General features: G+C 40.8%; 1 protein-coding gene across 11 annotated transcripts in view; it reads left to right on the top strand.

The window, feature by feature from the left end:
- The window catches only part of FHIT (fragile histidine triad diadenosine triphosphatase), a 1,407,272-nt gene extending 1,391,416 nt beyond the window's left edge, over positions 1 to 15,856 (top strand). For all 11 annotated transcript variants that reach the window (XM_042979314.1, XM_042979313.1, XM_042979310.1 and 8 more), the window contains one exon: positions 15,551 to 15,856. The gene's annotated coding sequence lies outside the window, so the exon portion shown is untranslated. The remainder of the gene's footprint in view (positions 1 to 15,550) is intronic.
- The last annotated feature ends 711 nt before the right edge of the window (positions 15,857 to 16,567 follow it).

Here is a 16,567-nt window from a genome sequence, read left to right as displayed (position 1 = left end):
ACAGGATCATATGGTTCTTATCTTTTCCTTTATTAATGTGATGTATCACATTGATTGATTTGTGAATATTGAACCAGCCCTGCAGCCCAGGAATGAATCCCATTTGATCATGGTGAATAATTCTTTTTATATGCTGTTGAATCTGATTTGCTAGTATCTTGTTGAGAATTTTTACATCCATATTCATCAGGGATATTGGCCTGTAGTTCTCTTTTTTTCTGGGTCTTTGTCTGGTTTGGGAATCAGAGTAATGCTGGCTTCATAGAATGAGTTTGGAAGTTTTCCTTCCCTTTCTATTTTTTGTAATAGCTTGAGAAGGATAGGTATTATCTCTGCTTTAAGTGTCTGGTAGAATTCCCCAGGGAAGCCATCTGGTCCTGGACTCTTATTTGTTGGGAGATTTTTGATAACTGATTCAATTTCTTTGCTGGTTATGGGTCTGCTCAAATTTTGTATTTCTTCCTGTTTGAGTTTTGGAAGTGTGTGGGTGCTTAGGAATTTGTCCATTTCTTCCAGGTTGTCCAGTTTATTGGCATATAATTTTTCATAGTATTCCCTGATAATTGCTTGTATTTCTGAGAGATTGGTTGTAATAATTCCATTTTCATTCATGATTTTATCTATTTGGGTCATCTCCCTTTCCTTTTTGAGAAGCCTGGCTAGAGGGTTATCAATTTTGTTTATTTTTTCAAAAAACCAACTCTTAGTTTCATTGATCTGCTCTACTGTTTTTTTAGATTCTATATTGTTTATTTCTGCTCTGATCTTTATTATTTCTTTTCTTCTGCTGGGTTTGGGGTGTCTTTGCTGTTCTACTTCTATTTCCTTTAGGTATGCTGTTAGATTTTGTATTTGGGATTTTTCTTGTTTCTTGAGATAGGCCTGGATTGCAATGTATTTTCCTCTCAGGACTGCCTTTGCTGCATCCCAAAGCGTTTGGATTGTTGTATTTTCATTTTCATTTGTTTCCGTATATTTTTACATTTCTTCTCTAATTGCCTGGTTGACCCACTCATTCTTTAGTAGGGTGTTCTTTAACCTCCATGCTTTTGGAGGTTTTCCAGACTTTTTCCTGTGGTTGATTTCAAGCTTCATAGCATTGTGGTCTGAAAGTATGCATGGTATAATTTCAATTCTTGTAAACTTATGAAGGGCTGTTTTGTGACACAGTATGTGATCTATCTTGGAGAATGTTCCATGTGCACTCAAGAAGAAAGTATATTCTGGTGCTTTGGGATGCAGAGTTCTAAATTTATTTGTCATCTGATCCAATTTATCATTCAGGGCCCTTGTTTCTTTATTCTCTGTCTAGATGTTCTATCCATTGCTATAAGTGGAGTATTAAAGTCTCCTGTAATCACCACATTCTTATCAATACTGTTGCTTATATTTGTGATTGTTTTATATACTTGGTGGCTACTGAATTCGATGCATAGACATTTATAATTGTTAGCTCTTCCTGATGGATAGACCCTGTAATTATTATATAATGCCCTTCTTTGTCTCTTGTTACATCCTTTAATTTAAAGTCTAGTTTGTCCAATATAAGTATGGCTACTCCAGCTTTCTTTTGACTTCCAGTAGCATGATAGATAGTTCTCCATCCCCTCACTTTCAATCTGAAGGTGTCCTCAGGTCTAAAATGATAAAATGAGTCTCTTGTAGACAGCAAATAGATGGGTCTTGATTTTTTTTGGTTTTTTGTTTGTTTGTTTTGGGTTTTTTTGTTTTATTTTTTATCCATTCTGATACCCTATGTCTTTTGGTTGGAGCATTTAGTCCATTAACATTCAGTGTCATTATTGAAAGATATGGGTTTAGGGACGCCTGGGTGGCTCAGTCAGCTAAGCGTCCTACTTCAGCTCAGGTCATGATCTCACGGTCCATGAGTTCGAGCCCCACGTCGGGCTCTGTGCTGACCGCTCAGAGCCTGGAGCCTGCTTCAGATTCTGTGTCTCCCTCTCTCTCTGACCCTCCCCCGTTCATGCTGTGTCTCTCTCTGTCTCAAAAATAAATAAACGTTAAAAAAAAATTAAAAAAAAAAAAGAAAGATATGGGTTTAGAGTCATTGTGATGTCTGTAGGTTTCATGCTTGTAGTGATGTCTCTTGTATTTTGTGGTCCTTGCAACATTTCACTCACAGAATCTGCCTTAGGATCTCTTTTAGGGCTGGTTTAGTGGTGATGAATTCCTTCAGTTTTTATTTGGGAAAACCTTTATCTCTCCTTCTATTCTGAATGACAGACTTGTTGGGTAGAGGATTCTTGGCTGCATATTTTTTTTGTTCATCACATTGAAGATTTACTGCCATTCCTTTGTGGCCTGCCAAGTTTCAGTAGATAGGTCTGCTATTACCTTTATGTGTCTACCTTTGTATGTTAGGGCCCTCTTATCCCTAGCTACTTTCAGAATTCTCTCTTTATCCTTGTATTTTGCCAGTTTCACTATGATATGTCGTGCCAAAGATCGATTAAAGTTATGTCTGAAAGGACTTCTCTGTGCCTCTTGGGTTTCAATGCCTGTTTCCTTCCCCAGATCAGGGAAGTTCTCAGCTATGATTTGTTCAAGTGCAGCTTCAGCCCCTTTCTCTCTCTCTCTTCCTCTTCTGGAATTCCTATGATATGGATATTGTTCCATTTGATTGCACCACTTAGATCTCTAATTCTCCCCTCAAACTCCTGGATATTTTTATCTCTCTTTTTCTCAGCTTCCTCTTTTTCCATAATTTTATCTTCTAATTCACCTATTCTCTCCTCTGTGTCTTCAATCCATGCTGTGGCCACTTCCATTTTATTTTTCACCTCATTTATAGCATTTTTTAAATTCATCATGACTATTTTTTAGTCCCTTGATCTCTGTAGCAATAGATTCTCTGCTGTCCTCTATGCTTTTTTTCAAGCCCAGCGATTAATTTTGTGACTATTATTCTAAATTCTTGTTCTGTTATATTGTTTAAGTCAGTTTTGATCAATTAGTTAGGTGTCACTACTTCCTGGAATTCTTTTGAGGATAATTCTTTCATTTCATAATTATGTCTATTTTTCTGTCCCTTATGTGTTTTAAAAGCTTGTTGTGTGCTCTGCACCTGTGAGCACTGCTATATTACTGCTCTATCTTTTTTCTAGCTTTCCCATTTTCTTCCTAGTAGATTCAGTCTCTTTTCCTCCCAGGCCCTGGTGTTTAAAGTCCTTTGGCTTCTTTGTTTGAGAGACATGGGACATATGGTTTCCCCCTACTTCTCTGCCATGTTGGCCCTTCCCTCTAAACTTTTTTTTAAGTTTTTTTATTTATTTTGAGAGAGAGAGAGCACACAGGGGAGGGTTAGACAAAGAGAATCCCAAGAAGACTCCACAGATTGTCAGTGTGGAGCCCAAAGTGGGGCTCAGACCCACAATCCGTGACGTCATGACCTAAGCTGAAATCAGAAGTCAGACACTAAAGTTAGCCACTGTCTTAGCATGAGCTACTAAAATACCACAGACTGGGTGGCATAACCAATAGAAATTTATGTTTCACAAGTTCTGGCAGCTGTGTGATCAGGATGCCAGCACTGATGAGTTCTGGTAAGAACCCTCTTCCTGTCTTGTTGATGGCTGTCTTCTCACTATGTTCTCACATGGAGGAGAGAGAACAAGTTTTAGTCTCTTACTCTTCTTATAAGGTCATAGGGGCCCTCAATCCTCATGACCTCACCTAAACCTGATTACCTTCCAAAGGCCCTACCGCCTATTACTATCACATTGAAGTTTAGGGCTTCAATGTATGAATTTTGGAGGGACACAAACATTAAGTCCATAACAGCCACACAGTTAGAAAATGAAAAAAAATTTGAAGTTAGCTTATACAGGTTTCCCCACTATCTCTAAGTAGAGTGTTCCTTTGAAACCTTTTGTAAGCTGAAATGGTGTAAAGCAAAGAAGCAATTACCATTAACTTATTATATGGAAAACTTTGTGAGCATTCCCAGACCCAAAAATAAACTCTCTTAGGCTTTTTTAGACACATCACTTCAGGACACATTTTGCTAATGGATGCACAAAATAAATGGAGATATAGCACAGATGCTCACAGACACAGGTCAAGGCCATAGTGGCTTGATGCTGAGATGCTGAGTGTAGTTCCCTGAGAAGGATCTTGGTGGGCTGCTCTCCCTGCTTGGGGTATTCATTGCAAAACACATGCTGAACACAATTTTTGCTTTTTTTCCTTTTTCATAAAAGCAAAAATCCAGTTCATATTTCTTTTAGCAAAAACAGGTACTAATGTAGGTCTTCTGTCAAAGTGAAGTGGTGGAAAGAGAATTTTCAAAAAGCAGGGGATACTTGTATTAATATCAGAAATCAAATGCCTAGGAATAAAGATATGGAAGCTTCTAGACAAAAAACTAGAAAGTATTAGTAAGAGGTGTTTAAAAAAATAATTAAATAAATGGAGAGATGAATGACTCAATTTCATAAAGACTCAATTCAAATTGACCTGTAAATTCAACGTAACTCAGACCAAAATGACCATAGGCTATTTTTGGTGGTAGTGGTGGTGGTGGCGAAAATTTACAAATTAATTATGCTTGTGGAAATGTAGCCAGAGACTATTAAAAAACAACTTAGATGCAGAGAAGGGCTTACTCTACAGGATATCAACTTATTACAAGGCTACAAAAGTAAAAGAGCAAGGTATCAATGCAAGGATAAGTAGACAGATGGAGCAAAATACAAAGCCCAGATCCAGGCATATATGAACACTTGATTTATGTTTAAAATGAAGTCACAGAGCTGTGTGGAAAAGAAAATCTTTCCAATAAAAGACTCTGGGCAAAGTGGATATCCATTTAGAAAACCAATGAAACTATACCCTACCTCACACCTTCTTCAAAAGTCAATTCCAGGTGGGTTATACTTCAAAATTGGAAGTATAAAACAATAAAGCATTTAGAGGATAATATAGGAGACTATCTTCATGATCATGCTATAGAGAGAGACTTTTTAAATAGAACACAAAAAGCATTATCATAAAAACAAGATTGATAAGTTGGACTACCTTAAAATAAATTCTGTTTATCAGAAGACACCATTGAGAGAGAGAAAAGGCAAGACACAGAATAGGGGAAGGTATTTGCCACATATGTAACCAACAAAGGACCAGCACCCCGGAGATTTTTTTTAAAGAATAAAAAAGAAACTTTACAAATCATTAAGAAAAAGTCAACATCCCAATAGAAAATACAAAAAGATTGAAACAGGCACTTTGGAAAGGTATCAAAATGGCCAATAATCTTTAGCCATCAGGAAAGTGTAAACTTAAAACACAATGAACTATCACTATACACCCACAATAGTCAAAAGTTTGCAAGAATGATATCAAGTGTTTGCAAGAATGTGGAGCAACAAAAACACAAAAGAACACATATATGTGTGCACAGTCACATAAAGTTCAAAAACAGGCAAAAGTAAATTATAGTGTTTACAGATACAGTTATTCAGAGGATGAAATTATAAGGGAAAGCAGGGAAGCAATCACCATAAAATCAGTCCAGTGGTTTACCTTATGGGGAAGGCAGGAAAGGGGTGGTTATTAGGAATGGAAATGGGGAGTGGCTTGTGGGAGGGTGGAGGCAATGTTCTAGTCCTTGCCATTGCTGGTGGCAAGACGTGTTTGTTTTGTATTAATTCTATAAGCTGTGCGTGTATGTATACGTGTGTGTGTGTATGTATGTATAGCACATTTATATATACCTTTTGCATTTTTCTGTATACATTATATTTCATCCTAAGAAGGACTAAAAATAAATCAGATAAAAATTTTAAAGATAAAAGGAAGGAAGAGATTGACTTTAACATACAGTCTAATTGCTGGCTGGATATCCAGTTATTCCATAATAGACTTAAACAAAAAAGAATAATTGTTGCATGTAATCCTTACAGACACTCTGCTCCTACATCAGAGAGTCTATTCTCCTCCTCTTGGCCATCTCCCTGAATTTAAGAGGCCACACTGGCCAACAAGATCATGATTTCAGGAACTAAGTAATGGAGATCACCAGAGAGAAGACATGTTATTATTAATGATTCTTAAAAATACCACTCATGGAACACTTATTATGGACAAGTTATACCAAGCACTTTACAGGGTTTATTTCAGTTAAATCCCACAGCAACCGTGGACATTGTCCTGATTTTCAGATGTGGAAATGGAGGCTTATGACCACTATGGATCTTGCCCAAGGACTCTTAGGTTATACACAGAGAGCCAGGATTCAAGTGCAGGCAGTCTGACACTGGAGCCCACACTTACTTTCACAGTAAAATTGGTGGGTCTCTGTTTAGAAACATCCTCCCCTCCCCCACTTACACCCTAGCTAACTAACAATAAAAATTATACAATGAAGCTGAGGCTTAAGACACGGCTTACTCTTGCTTCTTCACTAACTTCAAGAAAGGAGCCAGAATTTGACGATTTCTGTGCTAGGGGTCATTTTATCCACTTGTCACAACTCTGCTAAAGAGTACTGTCACGTTTCTCTATGACGTTTCTCAGTCTCTATAGTTACAGACTATTTTCCTAAAAGCCAAAATTGCATTTGGTGAGCAGGAGTGAATCAAAGCTAATCAACCTTGGACCATAATGTATTAGATGTTCCATTCCTGGGATCAATGAGGATTCCCAATGGCTCCATTCAAGACCTTTCAGTTAGGGTTTCCTCTCAAGATAGGGTTTTCACCAAGAGTCTGAAATTAACTCTTGGATTTCAAAACACTGAAAAGCTTGTTGAGAGATTGAAGCAGAAAATAGGATGGGGTGCAGCAGACACTGGAATTTGGAACTGCCAATCTCATCCACTGGCCACAGTCTGGGCATGTTACCCCACTCAGCTTAGTAGAGTTGTTCTCTACCCTTTGGTGTCTCTACATAGAGAAGCCCTTGAAGGGGTGATGCATATTTGAGATTACTGGCAGTCATCCTGATCACCATTTGGAGAAATGTAATGCAGGAGAAGCCCCTACACTTCACAGTTAAAAGGTCAGTAATTATGTCACTTTTCCCCAGAAGCTTATTGGAACTGGGGTTTCCTTACTTGCCATCAAGAGCCCTGGCTCAATAGGAGCACAGACTGCTTCCTAGAGGACCCTCTTAACCTTGAGGTTCTAGGACTTAATCACCAACTGTTTATTGAGATCCCATTTTGAGCCAAACACTGAGGCATAGGAGGTGAAGTATATCCCTACCTTTGAGGAAATGATGGTGACTCCAAAGCAGTAAGACTGATTCAAGAACATGCAAGCATGTAACTGAGTTCTGTGCAAGTCAGCAGTACAATGTCAACAGTACCTGTGACCAAATTGATTTCTCTACCTTATCCCACCATAAAGTAGTTGACTCTGTGTCACTTGTGCCTAACCCCCATGCCCACACACAATTACATGCCCTCCAAAGAGCCACCCCATGGTCTAGGATTAGCCAATCAATTTTAATGCGTATTTAAGAGATTTTTCAAAGTGTGTGAGTCAGTGCGTAAAATGATAGATCATGTAATAATTAAAGCATTAAAAGAACCCAATTGAGGATTCTCTTTCTGCCAGCAGATATCTTTAGGTCAAGAAGGTCTATAAAAACTGGCAGATCATTTCCATTCCTTTAAGACAGGTAAAAATGGCTTTGAATGTAATTAGATGTTCTTAGCAATTTTCCCCCTGCTAAAGCTCTACATCTTGTTCCAATGAGGCCCACAAAAAGTTTAGAACTGTTGGCACTTTAAGCTGCAAACTGACAGTGTGGTATTGCCTTGAAGAAGTGAAAGCCCATGATATTGCTTGAATCATTTTTTAATTAGAAATGATTAGCTAGAGTTAGAGCTATAGAAAGAGGCAGCTTTCTCACAGACAGAAGCCTATCTTGGCACTGTTGAGCTCTAGGCTGCTCTTAGATCGCTACCCCACTCTCTTATCCAATCTCTCTGGTGGCTCCACAGATTCCAGAGTTATCAACTTGGAACAAGGAATATGCCTACCATAGCAAAATCAGCATTTATCTCTGACACCCCTATCAAAGTCCTGCTTTATTACTCTCTTCTCAAGGATCTGTTATCTCTCCAGGCAATTTTTTCTTTTAAGGTGGAAGATCTTGTGTGTGGTTAATTTTAATTTCTTTAATCCTTTAAAAGAATGAGACTTGATGGAAATGCAATGTAGTGCAAAAATTTTAAAGGAAAGTATTTTCAGTCAAACCTAACACCTTCCCCTCATTCTGGGTAAGCTTTTGTGATATTGCAGTTAAAAATATAACTTCTGTTGACTATGACTCTTAAAATACCTATCAATACCCGCAAACTCACCCAAGAATGAATATATTGAAATAGGAAATGAGTTGAGATTACAATCCTTTAATCCTTTGATTTCTGTTCAGGTCATGATCTCAGTTCCTGAGTTCTAGCCCCATGTTGGGATCTACGCAGATAGCACAGAGCCTGCTTGGGATTCTTTCTCTCTCTCTCTCTCTCTCTCTCTCTCTCTCCCTCCATCCCTCCCTCCCTCCCTCCCTCCTTCCCTGCACCTCCCCTGTTCATGTGCTTGCACTCTCTCTCTCTCTCTCTCTCTCAATAAACTTAAAAAAAATTAATACTATGTTATATTTAACCCAGTATATCCAAATATTATCATTGTAATATTTTCATAATATAAAAAAATGATTGAGCTATTTTACATTCCTTTTTTAGAGTAAGTCTTTGAAACCTAGGAGATATTTTGTATTTTCTGCACATCTCAAGTCACATTTTTTGATGCCCATTAGCCATATGTGGCTAGTGGCTACCATATTGGCCCCTGCAGTTGTGAAGAGGTTGAGCTCTGGAAGTAAGCACATCTGGTCCCAATCTTGTACTTACTATGTGACACTTTCCCAGCTGAAAAACTAGGGTTATGATACCTACCTCATGGGGCTGAGGTGAAGACTAAATTTGGTTTCTATACATAAGACCGGACACCCCTTATCACAATAGCTGACTGATAGGTGCTCAGGACAGATGTCTTTCCCTTTCCACCCTGGGGAGGGGGAGGGGGAGAAGCTGCTGAGCACAGCCTTCAGGGCCTCTTTCCTCACTCCAATTGAACTTGTTGTGCAGGTGCCTCTGTTTCCACTGTCTGCCGTGATAGGGGAGGCCTCTGGTAGGATGGAGTGGGGAAGAAGGCAGGCTCCTGGCTTGAATCTTGTTCCCTAGACCACCTGACTGGGCTTTGGAGATTGGGTGAGTGTTCTTACCCTCTTGCCAGGCACATTTATATGCCCGGCAAGGAATCCCTTTGCTGAAGAAAAAAAAATTCTCAAGTCCTAAAAGTGAGCAATTAGCTATCTCTTCTATCAGTGGGACAGTCAGCTTTCATGTCCCTAGTGAAAAAACCAGGGACTCTGTGCATCTTTGGGCTAGAAGGGAGTCAAATCTACTGTTTTACAAAGGAAGGAACAGTGTTTCCAGAGAGCAGATATAACTTGTCTAGGCACACAGAGTGACAATACAAGCTTAAAACTGGACCCTTATTATTTGAAGCCTCTGTCTGTATACACATAGATGTTTATTTTTGAGAGAGAAAGAGAGCACAAGCTGGGAAGGGACAGAGAGAGAGAGGGAGACACAGAATCTGAAGCAGACTCCAGGTTCCCAGCTGTCAGCTCCAAGCCCAATGCAGAGCTCAAATCCACAAACCGCAAGATCATGACCTGAGCCAAAGCTGGATGCTTAACCCACTGAGCCACCCAGGTGCCCCTGTATCTGAATACAGTAGAGATAGATCCATAGAGATTTCCCTGTATGAACTGCTGACATCTTTGCATGGAAATGTTCTCTGTGTTTTCTTGCTAGTTTTCAACTTTTCAGTTTTTGGTCCCACGTAGAACTTGAATATAATTCAAGTTAGTCTCCTTGCAGTTGTGGATAGGTGAAGCACACTGTAACTTATTTAACCATCACCTTCATTCTCAAAATATAGCATTAAAGATTTCTTTCTTTTTCTTTTTTTTTTTTTTTTTTTTTTTTTTTTTTTTTTTATGAAAGGCTCCGTTCCACGTAATAGATTTTTATCCATTAGCCTAAGGAGTTTGGGAGGATTGTAATCTAAACTCAAACACAATGCACAAGTAACAGAGTTATATCAACATCAGTACCTTTTAAACAGCAGAGAACAAAAAAATATAATAACCCCATTAGGTTGCTAAATGTGCTGAACCCTGACAAATTCTCTATGTGATGATCCTGGAGTATTTGTCTATAATCCCTCAGCAAATACACCTTTTATTCAACCACAGAGTTGTACACACTCCAGACACAAGTGCCATTAATTAAATAACACACTCAGCAAACTCTCAGAGCCATTAATTATCAAAGGTAGCCTGCTCCATACTTGGCTCTAAAATTCTGTTATAACAGGAGAGCAGGAATAGAGCGAAGGAATATGCTGTAGGAAGGTCACCCTCCAAAGCATGATAAGAAGAAGCTGTCAGACAAAGTAAATGACAAAGCATGTGTACCTTTTAGCTTTCCTTTTGCCCCTGTGGAGAGTTTGAAAGAAGGGAAAGTATTTCACATTGTAGGGACTTTCTTCCTCAAAATTAGTTTCTCTCATGAAAGACGCAAGTAAATATAAAGTAATCCTTTTTCATTTCAACTGAGTCTCTGGGAAAAGTAATATCAGCTGAAGATTTAGAGACAAATAAAGCCTGTTCTTCATAAGCTCCCTCAGAATGAGAAAGCCTTTTAAGGAGACTCTTCTCGTTACAGATGCAGGGGAGGGGATGGAAAAGGGACAAACATACAAGACAGAGGCCTCACTGGTTTCAAGTGGGACAACAGGAAAATGCTCAACGAGTACCATGAATTTTCCAGCAGCGGGTTTATTGTGTTCTGCCCCCTCACTCCCACCATCAAGCCTCAAAGCCTTCCCAGCTCCACTTGCCAGGAGGCAGTGGGATAAAGGAAGTGCTGAGCCCTGCGGGGTCTCCGTAAATCACTCACAGCTACAAGCTTGGCCAGTGTCTTTCTTGTGTGTTTGTGGTTCTTAGTGTTTGATTTATCCCTTCAAAGAGAAAAGTGACAATGCCGAGTCTATGGCCACTCTATAAAGGACAGCCAGTGAACCGCATCTCCCCTCCTGTGCGGGGCTGGCCACACGCTGCCTGGAGCTGCTCTCTGTACCCTCAAGGACTTACGAACACAGGCCTGGGGGATGGCCCCCGTTTAAGGGGAAGTCAAGTCACACCTTCTCATTGCAGAAAGTTGTTATTAATCAGCCTATGTGGCACACCACAGAGGGATGGTTTTGAGTTAGGAAACTTGGTGTGAGGTCACCCTGCTCAGGAGTCTATCCTCACACCGCTGGGTTTCTGGCCACTGTGCTTGGGGGTAACCCCTTCTATCTCAAGATGGAGGAATAATTGCATTGCCTGAGAGTTAACTAATCAAAGTGGCTTTCTGTTCTTGCCATTCCCTGCCCCCCCCCCCACCCAGCTTCACCTTTACCCACTTACTCTAAGAGATTGCCACCAGCAGCTTTTGTCGTCCAATTTATGAGACCAGTTTATTAAAAAAAGCTGAAAAGCAGAGGTCAGAGGTGCCTGCCCGTAGAAAATTGCTCCTCTTGTTTTTGGTGTGAGCGGAATGACTTTCTATGCCTGTGTCTCTAGTCTGCTAGGAACTAAGAAGTACTTTTAAAAGAAGAAACTTGTTACAGAGGAATTTTATGTTGGTGTCTCAAGGCTTTGTTTTGCTGGTGTGTGTGATTACTTTGCCTTAAAACCACTTCTGTGGCATCCCTGGTATGGATGCAAAACAGGTCATTTTATTTAACTTCATGGGCAAAAACCACTACCTTTGAAGGACAACACTTGCCCAGTATGTGTGGCCCTGCTGAGAGTGCAGCAGGCAACTTGAGGAGAAGTTGGATGTTCGCATCTGAAATCTACTGAAACTTGTCTCCAGCATCTGATTTGCCTGGAGGCATTTGGAGCGTTTTACAGGAGCACACTTTGGAACTGAATCAGAAAGGAAATAGGGTTGGAACTCCTTGCTTTCACAGTCCATGAGTTTTCCCCAGAGGTTCAAGCCACACTTCAGACCCATTAGATCAGAATCATGGGGGCGGGGGGGGGGGGGGGGCGGATAAGATAGAGGCATGTCTATTTTTAGACTTTCCCAGGTGATTCCAGTGAATAGCAAATTGAGAAACATGATCTTCAAGAAACAGAAGGAAGGTGTGTGGAGTTTTTGTGGCTCCATATGTTCCTTTGCATTGTGTCAGATTAACTGTGGCCAGCTCCCGTCCAGGTTCACCTACAGAAGAGAGAGACTTTGATCTGTTTTCTTAGCTTCAAAGCAGAAATTCCTCCTCTGGGCCCATCAGAGTGTAGGCAGGATAGAGTAAGAGGTAGAAACCTCCTTCACTGACATACTGGTCAAAAGATGTTTCCTTGAATGCACTCAGAGGTTGGCTGAATCTGTTGAATTTTGTGCAGAAAAACTTTATGGAGCCTGATGACACCTGTGTGTTCAAAGAGAAGTCAGTATGGTTCCGTTCATAACCCAGGGGAATCCCTTTGGTACCTCTGCTTCTCACTATATCATGACAACAAAATGCAAATTAACTTACAAGGCTTCCCTGAATTGTCCAGGGAGAGATGGAAGAGAATATTACAGCACACACCATGTGGTCAACCTTACTCAAAACTTAATCTTTCTCCATCAGGCAGCTTTAACTCCCTTCCAAATTTGAAGCTCCTCTTTCTAAAAACCTCTTCGACTGTCCAGAGTCACAATGCCTCCCTTCTACCTTTATTCCCTACCCTGCAAAATAAACCTCTGATAGAAACTTTATAATACTCTCTATTATCTCTCAAGCATGGCCTTGCGGGGAATGGGGACATTCTCAGTCCATCTGCCACTAGATTAGAGGTGTAGAAATATTTGAAAAGCACACATTCATGGCAACCAAACTTCACACATTCTGGGCTCATGCTCTCTGATCTTGGAACTCCAGAAGCCCACATTTTCTGGACTGGTTGCCTGGCACCCAATTATCTATTGCATTGCTGCATCCTGTGCAATGTGTTTCCCCACATGGGCAGGAAGTGCCTTGAGGTTACCATTATTCACCTCCTTGCACTTCTTCAGGGTCTTACTCACACTTCGATAAGTACATATGTTGATATACCCAAGCAGCATTGAAAAATACCACTGTCTAAAGGTAATATTGAAGGGTACTAGGCACACGAAGGGCACATACTATACGACATCCCACCAGAATATGGGAAGATGAGTTCCTTGTCCAAATACACCCTCTCCAACAATGAGACTGAATCTCTGCATAGCTAAGCACCTGACATTCACTTGCTTTCCAACACAATCCAGAGAATAAAAAATGATAATGACTATAATAGAGGCTATTGTTAGTGTTTACAGTGCCCTAGGCTCTGCTTGAAGGGCTTTGTGTGTATTAACTGACTCAGTCCTCTCCCTACCCAGGCCAGGCATGTTTTGGTCTGCCTACAGACACACAGCCAGCCGGTCATGAGGCTGGACTTCAGACCCAAGCCTCCTCAAAGCCCAACATGTTCACTCATTGTGCTCCGGCAGGAGAAGCAAACTCTGTCTCCCACAAGCTTCCAGGCTAGTTGAAGAAAAGGAACTGCTGAACACAGAGCTTTCAGAAGCTAGGCACATGGTTTGGATGCCAGAGCTGTGTGAGGGATGTGTTACAGAAGCATTGTAAGTAGAAAGCCTGCTCAGGTACAGATAGAGGCTTCCGTGGAGATTCAAAAATTACAGGGTTGGTATCTGGGAGGGCGGTTGCAGCAAATAACATGGGGCCACAACGTTCAAGACCAAAAATAAAGCTGAGGGAAACTTCTCCTAGGACATAAATCTGCCCTAGACAGGTGAGGCGGAGAAAAGAAAGGGCACATCCATTTTCAGGCCTGCACAGGTGCCTCTGACTCAAAGTCAATAATTGTTCAAGGACAAGGGCAATGATGAATGATCGGGAGATGACCTGTATGTCCAGACAAGATGGGTGGTGCTGGGCACAATAGAGAATGATCCCAATATCATAGAGATGAGACAGGCCCCCATCTTTAGAGTTGGGGGACTGCAAACTTAATGGTACATACACCCCACTTTCCACCCCTCACACACATCAGTAAATGTGGGGGGCAGTGGATCCTGAGCTCAAATGTGAAGGCTGAAGCAGAAGTGATTAGGCTTCTATGTTCTGGGTCCTGGAAGGAATGAGGTGTAATTCCAAAGGGATGCCCTGTTTGCCCTTTGCTCTCTGACCTTGTTATGTACTTATAGGCAAAGTATAATGTTAGACTCACTAAAAACTCTCTTCATGTGCCAGGTAGGGCTGAACAAGCCCATATTGGGGATACCCTTAAACTCACTACACACTGGACCTATCAGAAAGCTGAGTCTTTGCAGCTCAGCCACCCAGGTCTGTGTCTGCAATGTTGCACACAAAGCCATCCAATTAGCAGACCAATAGCAAACAGTAAGTGAAAAGCGATGTCAATCTACACCGAAGTCTATTGAAAACATCAAAGGGAAGTCCATCTGTGCTTCTCAACAAAGTTCCTTGAAACTCCTTCCTACATCACGTACACGGTAGCTGCCCCAAACATATCCCAGGACCCTTTATTTCAGTCTTCCCCCAATATTATGGAATCTAGCCTGTAAAATCCTCATCTTTCCTCTGCCCTTTTCTCTTTCCTATAACTGTGTGCCTTTTCTGGTGTCCTCCAAGCTAGTAGTCTTACCTTGCCCAGTTCCTGACCACCCTCATTCAGTGATACCAATAATTAAGGCCCAGAAGCCAAAGCTTCAACAGGTTCTCCTTTGGGGTGGAGGGAGAATGCCAGAGCTATGAAACATATTTCTATGATACAGGGATTCTCTTCTGTCTAAGATTAACCCCGTTTCCTATTTTATGAGTAGAAATGATTTGTTTTAGTTCTACCCAAATCCTTAACGTAACTTAGCCTTGAAGCAAAACTATTCTGCCTGCTACACACTAGCTCAATAATTCCCCAAATCTCAGACTCTTATGGAGAGCTCGTTAAAAAGCACAGATTCTTGGGCCTCTCGCTAGACCTGCTGAGTCAGAATGTGGTGGACAGACTCGAGAAATCTGTGTTTTTAACAAGTACACCAGGTAATTCTGAAACATTTATGTTTGAAAATCTATTCTTACCTAATTAATAAAGGTCTGAATTGGCTTCATTTGTATGTAAGTCTTGTGTCTGTAAAATAGATCCTTAAGAGACCATGTAGCTGACCTCTGGGACATGAGTGTGGGCTGTGAACAGAAAATGTGGGGATCCAGGGAATATAGGCATCAGCAAGGTTGGGATCCAACTATTTCACACATTCTGCCCACATCTCTATGGTTTCTTGTAAATTGTTAGTGGCAATCTAACAGATTAGCAGTAAGCAAACTTACATTTTGTTTATTGCCATAACTCAAAAAAAGCTATTGGTTCTAACTAAATGTCTGTTTTTATGTTCTGTCATCTCCAGGCGCGAAAGTAACTTGAACAAATCCCAAGGCATACGGAAATGGGCCTCGTTCTCTAGGACTCTGCGGCATTGGAAATGAAGCTAAGCAGACTTTATTACATCCTACAATTCTGCAACCTTTTGCGAAGCATTTTATTCCACTTGTGGAAGCCATCGGGGTTATGTTTCAATCACCATGACTGACAGGCTAACTTCAAAACAACAGCATCGGCAGCCCTTCCATACTTCCTGGGCTATGCACTTGGAATAGAATCTTTTCTAAATTGTCCCTTGGCCTGGATGGAAATAAAATGGTGGTTAAAATATTTATCTTGTGCGTTGGGTAACTTAAAAATTGATATTTTGGGGCCTCTGAAAGGCATAACTGAGGAAGTCGATCTTTTAGAACTACCATGCCTCCTGTAACCAAAGGTTTGTTAAAGCTGAGATAAGATTTGGAGAGTTTCCATTTTGGTAGCGAACAAAACAGAACAAGAAACACATAACCTTTCCTCGGTTGTATTCTCTTCCTGCCTTGGGTGCAGAGAGGCAGAGCTGAAAGAGCTTAGGATGGCAAAATGGGCTTCAAGAAACTAATAAACATGTACTGAGGTGATCAGACACGTTGGACTGGCTATTTGAGTGCTGGGAATGGAAAAGCTCTTGATGTTGGTTGAGGAAGAACGCCTCTTGCCCATAATAGTCAATTTTTTTAAGCAAAGATGACAGAAGGGCGTTCTTTCCTTCCAATGGTAGATTAATAAAAGGGGAGATTTGGGTTTATAAAGAAAAATAAAACACAGCAATGGCACTGCTATAAAGAACCACAGAAAGCCTCCTTGAGAATCTCTTGGCTTATGGGCTACTCCCTGACCCCAACACCATCATCGATATATGGCATATTAGTTTTCTATGAGTCCTGCAACAAATTACCACAAACTGGGTGGCCTAAAACAATAGAAATGTGTCCCCTTACAGTTGTAGAGGTCCGAAGTCCCAAATACAGCAAGGTCTGCTCCCTCCAGACTCTCTGGGGGG

Source organism: Panthera tigris, chromosome A2, assembly GCF_018350195.1.
Source record: "Panthera tigris isolate Pti1 chromosome A2, P.tigris_Pti1_mat1.1, whole genome shotgun sequence".
Lineage (NCBI taxonomy): Eukaryota > Metazoa > Chordata > Mammalia > Carnivora > Felidae > Panthera > Panthera tigris.
This window is presented reverse-complemented; position numbering and strand designations above follow the sequence as displayed.